A 7274-nucleotide genomic window follows, 5' to 3' on the forward strand; every position below is an offset into this window, starting at 1 on the left:
GAGGGCAAAGACAGATGGACAGATGGACACAGGGCTGGGGATGGTCCACGCAGCCGTTCCTGCATGCAGCATGGCCGCTGGTTTGTAAAAGCTCCTCAAACTGTATTCCCCCCAATGTCCCTGCAAGGCAGTGGCAGCCACATGGACGAGCTGCATTCCCTGCATCATTTGCTCTGCTCCCCTCTTGCACTCCTTTTGCAGCATCGTTGGGTGCTGCCGCCTCATGCCCCATTTGCGAGGGGAGCGGCTGTGCAGAGAGGGGGGAGCAGGGCTGTGATGGGGACCCTGGTGCTGCATCCTCTGGGCTGTGCTGTCCTCGGGGTCACGGCTGGGTGCTGCAGAGGGGCTGTCCAGGGTTGCTGGCAGAGGGGGGACATCGCTTCAGCCAGGAGTCGAGCAGAAAGGATGGCCTGCTTCAGCCCAGCCCTCCAGCTGTAAAACCAGCCCCCCCAAGATGCGAAGTCTCCCCTTCCCAATGTGGGAGTGAAACTGCCTCCACCTGCAGCATCGTTCCCTCAGACTGTCTCTGCCACCGCAGCGCGACACGGTGCAGCGCCGTTATCGCTAATGCCTGGGGAGCGGGAAACAGATTAATATTCACCACAAGGGACCGGAGCATATGGAATATGAATAATGCTAATTGTGCCTGTATAGATTTAGAGTAAGAAGCTTCCATGCATTAAGGAGGGAGGGAATTAATCCTCTGAACCATTTCAGACTCATTTGTGGTGAAGAAGCGTCTGCCTGACTGCGGGTTTTGAGACGGGGGTGAGGATAAAACTTGTGTCCCATGCCTGGGTGCAGGAGAGGCTCAGGGATGCAGGACGGCTGTGCAGGTGGGTGTGCGTACCCTCTGTCTCTCAAAAAACTGAGTGATGGAGCAAACTCAATCACTGCAGCTGCCAAAGAAGAAAAGGGGCTGCCTGCAGATATGTGAGCGTTGTGGCCATGGACTGCTGCAACCAGAGATCCCCGCAAGCTGCCTGCACTGGACGCAGCTCTGAGCCTGCCCTGCCTGGGCTGGTTTTTCCATGTTTGTGGCCCCCCTGGGCTCTTGGTCCCTGGGCCCACAGTGCAGCAGTACTGGGCTGGCAGGTGCACCATGTTCCCACCCTGGGTAAATTTACCTGCCCCAGGTGCAGGCAGCTGCCGTGCGTGGCAGGGAGGGAGCTGGCAGGAGGCAGCGCCCTGTGCACAGGGGAGCTGGAGTGGTTAACGAGGCTCACAGGGGATAAAAGCCTCATGCCTTAAACATTCATCGCATTTGCCTTCTGGAGAAGAGGGTCAGTGCCCTGCTCTAATTGAATCAGCTCATGGTTTTAATAGGATGAAGAGGAGAAGGCTCATTTGCTCGGCTGGGTGTGGTGGGGCTGGGGTTTCTGCAGAGCCCCCCTGAGCTCCAGCTAGTGTGTCCCCATCTTGTGTGGCATGGGCTGACGCAGGGCAGTGTCACTTCAGTAATGGGGGACTCGGTAGGTGCAGCGGGATCAGGGCCCCCTCCCTGCAGGGCATGGCACCAAGTTTCCCCCCTTGCCCCAGCGCTGCAGCGAGGGGTCTGTGCTGGACACCCCTCTTCTGCCGTGCTTTCTGGACACAGCCCATGGCAGCGGGGAGCTCAGGAAGGACTGGGGTCATCCCTCTCTTGGGGGATGGTCAAGGAGGTTTTTGCAGCCTTGGGTAAGGATAGAAAACACCCAGGGTCTGGGGCTTCCCGAGATGCCTCCTGGCACCCCTGCAGCTGCAGGGTGAGGAACAGCCTGTGCCTTTCCCTGGGGTCTCTGGGGTCAGCAGCCACAATAACCTCAGTCTTGACCACCAACCTCTTTTTCTCCTCCCATCACTGAGAACGTGGGATTCCTCTTTCTGCACTTTGATCTCTCAAATTTTTAGCTCATTCTGGCTGCCTTATACGCACTAATCCCTCTGCAGGCGTCAGGGAGAATCCACCTACACTCCATGCAGCAATCATTTAAGTCTTATTGTGTAAACAAAATCTCAAACACGAAATCCCTAATTCTTAATGGCTGAAGCCTCCAATACCTGTTCCCTCGTGTCCTGCCTGACAGAGGCTGGAACAGGAGGAAGGTCAGTGCTGTGTTTGCCCCCACCCTCAACCTCAGCCCAGATTAAACATCCGTGCATGTTCCTAACCTTGGGTTTTTCCTTTCTTCCCAGTGGTCCACACCGGCGAGCCGCCCCCGGTCCCCTCCGGGCTCTGGCGCGTTTATTCAGCTTAGGGGATCAAACTGGGCGACATTTAGAGTTGCGATATTTAAAATGCAAATCTCCCCTCAATAGATAAGTGGAATTTGCTCTCTCTTATGAAGGGAACCTCTAGGGAGAGCCGAGTGCCGTGGCCGGTCAGCTTTGAATGCAAAATCCAGCTGGAGTGGGGGGAATCACTGCCTCCCCCTCATCCAGGCACTTCTGGGCAAACATTCGTGCGATAACCGTTCTCATCACCATGAAGGCACCCGAATTTTCCCTAAACACAGCAGAGAGGTAAGAGCCGCGCGGCTGGCAGGGAAACCTGCAGTATTTCTGGGTTACAGCCAGGGAGGGAGAAATCTGGATGGCCACTGGTGTAATCCCAGAATTGATGTTTTCTTCCTCTGTGCCTGGGGTGCTGCTGATGTATCATTGTCTCTCCCTTCCAGCTCAGAAATTAAAGCTTTCACCACTTTTCTTGCTGCAGAGGAACAAATGTGTGTCTGAGAGAGAGATTTACACTTTGCTTTCCCTTTTGGAAATGGAGCGTGATTTTCCAGTGACTGCAGATGCTGGGCCTGTCCTGACGCATTGAGATGGGCTGTTGAGAGGGAGGAAGGAGCTCCCCACCTGCTCCCCCCTCCCGGCTTTCCCGCAGCAAACCAGGAGGGTTTACACCCCAGCGGGTTTGGCTGAGAGAAGGCTGCGTCCTGTGTTGCCCCCACCCCACTCCTGTAGGTGCCCCCACCTTGTGCCCCCCGCTTGCCCACCCCTGCCGAGGAGTGCAGGCTCCAGGCTGGGCTGGTTCACCTCCTGGCATGGCTGTGCTTGCAACCTGCTGAAACCTGCTAAGGGAGGGAGAACCAGAGCACCTTTAGGAAAAACAAACAAACACACACATTCATTTTGCTGCCAACCCCATTTGGGATGTGTCTGCAAACACCAGAGTGCAGCTGGTTCAGTGGATGGAGGGGCTCAGGAGTCGCCAGGGTGCACATAAACTGCAGCAGGGCTGGGATGGAGAGGAGCAGTCCCTGGTTGGGAAAGCTCTGGGAGGGGGTTCACCAGCCCTGGAGACATGTACGGGCAGCAGCTCCTTCCCTGCCTGCAGCTGACCTGCCTGGCCCTGGCCCCCCACCCACCAGCAACAGTTTAACCAAAGGGGAAAACAATCAGCAGAAGTTCAGCTGGCTCTTTGAGCTGGTCCCTGCTCCTGCCACGGTGTCAGGGGGCAGGCTGGGGGCTTTCCGCAAACCACAATGCACTGAGGAATATCTGGAGCCTCATAAATATACTCTGGGAATGGAGGAAAAGGGATTCAAATCTCAACTTTGATGCAAAATGTGCTTTCTCTAAAAAATCAGCCTTCTTGGCAGGGACCAGACAAATTCCCACTAAATCTCCTGGAGGAGAGTGTTGCCAGTGGCAGAGATAAAACCTCAATGCAACACAATCAGCTTCCACTTGGGTTAGCCCAACTCGCTTTTCTCCCCACCCGGCCACCCCAGCCCGGCAGCAGGATGAGGACCATTCGGTGCCAGTCCCCCGTGTCCCCAGCCCGCTGGGAGCAGGACGGCAGCTCTGCCGCGGGGGGAGGATAACCCCCTCGTCACAGTTAAGGGGAACCGACATGTGATGAATGCACGAAGGCCGGAGCGCTGCAGGGCAGCCCCTGCCATCGCGCTGAGGACAGCGGCTCATCACATCACGGCTGGTTTCCTGCGGTTCTCTGTGGTTTGGAGGCTGGTGGGGAGCCTGGGGCAGGGTCCCCATATTGTCCCCCATGGTCCAGCCAGTTTGGGGCATGGCACTGCTGCCTCCTTTCCCTGCTCAGTCCCAAAATGGGGAGAAGGGGGCAGAGGGGACCTGCTGGCAGTGAAAGTTGCTGAGAGATTTTTTTTCTTTAGGCAGGATTTTCTTGAATATTGATTTCTTTTCTTTTTTTTTTTTTTAAGGCTCGTAAGCTGAGGTGTTTTCTAGTCTTGGAGTTTTTAGGATTAAGCATCACTCATCGTGGGAATGTCTCAGCCTTGTTTGCTCCTGACTCTTCAAGTATCACACTGAGCCCAGATAAATGTCAACCTCACTTGTGCCTCAGGCCACATTTTGGAGCAGGCTCCTGCCTGCAGGCTGGGTCACGGTGTCCTGGAGCCACGCTGGCAGGGACAGAGCACAGAGGAGGTGGGAGAAGCACCTCGGAGCCATCCTGGGGTGGGCAACGCTTCCCCAGACCCACAGCATCTCCCCACCCTTGAGCAGCTGCTGAAGGGACCAAGAGCCGCTGGCAGGGTTCTGGGGGGAAACCAGCCTCTTAATTAAGAACTTAATTACCCCAAAATGAATGGTGGACTTAGCTCAACCTTGAAGCAGGCCAAGCGAGTAAAGGGCCCTTGGGGAGGAATGGGGGAGGTGAGCCGAGGGCATGCTTTGTCTTCTGTGACGCTTGCAAATATCCGTGAGATCTATATACGGAGAGAACAAAAGCAGGGCTCGGGGGACACGGGGTGTCTGGCTCTCCTGTGGGATGTCTGCACATCTCAGCCTGGGGAATGAGGAGGAACGACCCAAACGCAGCCCAGAGTGGGTGAAGGCTGGGGATGTGGTGCCAGCAGGAGGACAACGTGATGAGGATCATTTGTCCCTCCAGCAATACGACATACCCTGGGGAAGGGGTGGGCTGTGGGCTGTGCATTTCTGCTGGCAGAGGAGGGAGGGGAGTTTGTGAGCTGGAAAGGGAGAAGGATTTCTTAGGCTTGGCGCGTTTTGCTGCAGAAAGGCGGTTTCAGCTCCAAGGGTAAGGGAAATGAAACAGAAAAATGCCTCCCATTAAGCAAAAGAGATGGAGAGCCCTGCGTAATAGTGCTGTCTGCAGGGGCTTCTTGCTCTGAATTTGCATCCAGCATGGCCTTATGCCAGCGGCAGGAGGGAACCATGCTACGGCCAGACACACTGCGTGCTGCCACAGGAGATGGGGGCTGGAGGGGACGAGGTCCAAGCCCCACAGATATGGGGTGGGGACAGCTGCATCTGTCACCCACCCCGTGGACAGGGGGCAGTGCCTGGGGAGAGAGCAGGAGGATGCCCTCCCCGCAGATCCCTGGGAGCTCCCAGGAGGTCTCAGAGGAGAATGGGGTCCCCCCAACATCAGCTGAGTCAAGAGTACAAGGAGCCCCTGGAGGGGGTTCGGTCAAAGCCCATGGTCAGCACTGAGGGTCTCCTGACCCCCGGGACATGGGCAGTGGCAGTGTGTCCTCTCAGCCTGCCTGCATCTGCATGGCTCCAGGGAACAGACCCTCACAGAGATCCCGACCCCGGCAGGCACCCCGAGCCCAGACAGAGCATGGCTGCCGGGGGCTCATCAGGGGATGCTCTTTCCTCCCCCTTTGCTGTTACTTTTTTAAGAAGCCCAAATAGACACGGCGGTTGTGTGGAAGGAAGAACATTCGCTCTGGAGCTTTCCTGAGTAATTCTCCTCTGAGAAATTAATTATCAGTGCTGGCGCTGCATTTAATCAGTATCAGCTCCCTGTGTGCCTGGGGTCGGAAGGCATTGCTGCCTCTGCCTCCCGCGGCTCTGAGTTCCTGCTGGCGGGGAGGAGATGTGCTGCTGTCGCTGGGGTGGGAGCTGGAAGCAGGGAGAACAGATCCGGCAGCTGTGCAAACACCAGCGGGGTGCAGCGCCATGCCAGCCCTGCCCGGGCAAGGGGCTGGGCTGTCACAGGGCAGCCCCAGCGCTGAGAGTGGCTCAGACACCTGCCGGGGGGTATTCCTCAGGGTGCCCATCGGGCTGGGAGCAGGAATAATGCCCGGGAAATGGGAGCCTGTGACCCAGCATCTCATGCTGCATTGAGGACAGCAAACCCACATGGGCAGTGTGTACATGTGAGGGTGTGTGGCACACCAGGAGTGCGATTGTTGCAACAACTGTTTTCTGAGAGGGGCATGGGGGCATGTGGTCCAGCTGAGTTGCCTCTGGCATCGATCTCTCTGACAAATGCTGTTTGGTTTGGGGATAGAGCCTTAATGAAACTGTTGCTGGCTGCAGGCATGGAGAGGGGAGCGCCTGCCTGAAGGATGCTCTGGGGAGAAAGGAGAAGAAAAGGACAAAAGGACACTGGATGCTGCCCTTGGCGACGGCCAGATGGCTCCTTGGCAGGACCTGCATCTTGCCGCCTGGCCGTCTGGCCGGAGGCACCTGGCTCTCCACAGCAAGCCCTGTACGATGGGGTCTCGTCACCGGGAGAAGGTGCATTGTTGGTGGGAGAGAGAGTCTGGGGGTCCCTTTCAGCCTGTTTTCCGGGTATGAGAAAATGCTGGCTGGTGTGCAGGGTCAGGCTGGTGCTGGGTGGGTGTTGTGGGGCCGTGCAGCCCCTGAGCTGGAGGGCAGCAAGCTGGAGGTGCAACACGGGCTGCCACCGCCCCTGCTGTGGGTCTTGGGCTGTCCGGGATGATGCTCTCCCAGCAGGGCCAGGACACTGGGTGTCTGTGGCTAGACAGAAGGACACGTCTATGTTATGTAGCACAGGCAGCTGCAGATGCAGCGGTAACACCCCAGTGCCTGGGGGTCAGTGAATCCCTGGGACCAGCAGGACCTCAGCTAAGGGTGGACTTTTTGGAGATGAAGGGTGATGGGGAGTTTTGGGGACCTCTTGGACTGTTGCCCTGGGGGACTCAGAGGTCCCATGTTGTGGGGACATGTTTCTATTATACTTGTGCCCTCTAGTGGCTTTGTCCCCTCTCTGGTCCCATATGGTGGTGGCCAGGGTCAGCCTGGCCTGGTGCTTCCAGCACCGCCAGCCTTGGTATTCATGGGCAGTGGGGAAATGCCAGGTGAGAAGGGCTTGGGTCAGGGCAGGAGGGCACCTCGGCACCACACGATGCTGTTCCCATGGTCATCTCCTTCAGGCTGGGAGCACTTCTCCTTGTTTTCAACATGGTTTGGCATGGAATTGTCAATTTTAGGTCTGGGGAAATGTCAATTTTAGGTCTGGGGAGAGGCAATGGATCCCAAAACCTTTCCAGAGGCTTGAATACCCAGCCAAAACTGTTGCGTAGGTGACCTCAAAA

The 7274-nt window shown here is 56.9% G+C and overlaps 1 protein-coding gene across 1 annotated transcript in view; it reads left to right on the forward strand.

Moving 5' to 3' along the window:
• Positions 1-2330: 2330 nt before the first annotated feature.
• The window catches only part of LOC102087267 (serine protease inhibitor Kazal-type 5-like), a 109843-nt gene continuing 104899 nt past the window's right edge, over positions 2331-7274 (forward strand). Inside the window, exon 1 of the mRNA XM_065029659.1 lies at positions 2331-2502. The gene's annotated coding sequence lies outside the window, so the exon portion shown is untranslated. The remainder of the gene's footprint in view (positions 2503-7274) is intronic.

This window comes from Columba livia, chromosome 14 (genome assembly GCF_036013475.1).
Source record: "Columba livia isolate bColLiv1 breed racing homer chromosome 14, bColLiv1.pat.W.v2, whole genome shotgun sequence".
NCBI lineage: Eukaryota > Metazoa > Chordata > Aves > Columbiformes > Columbidae > Columba > Columba livia.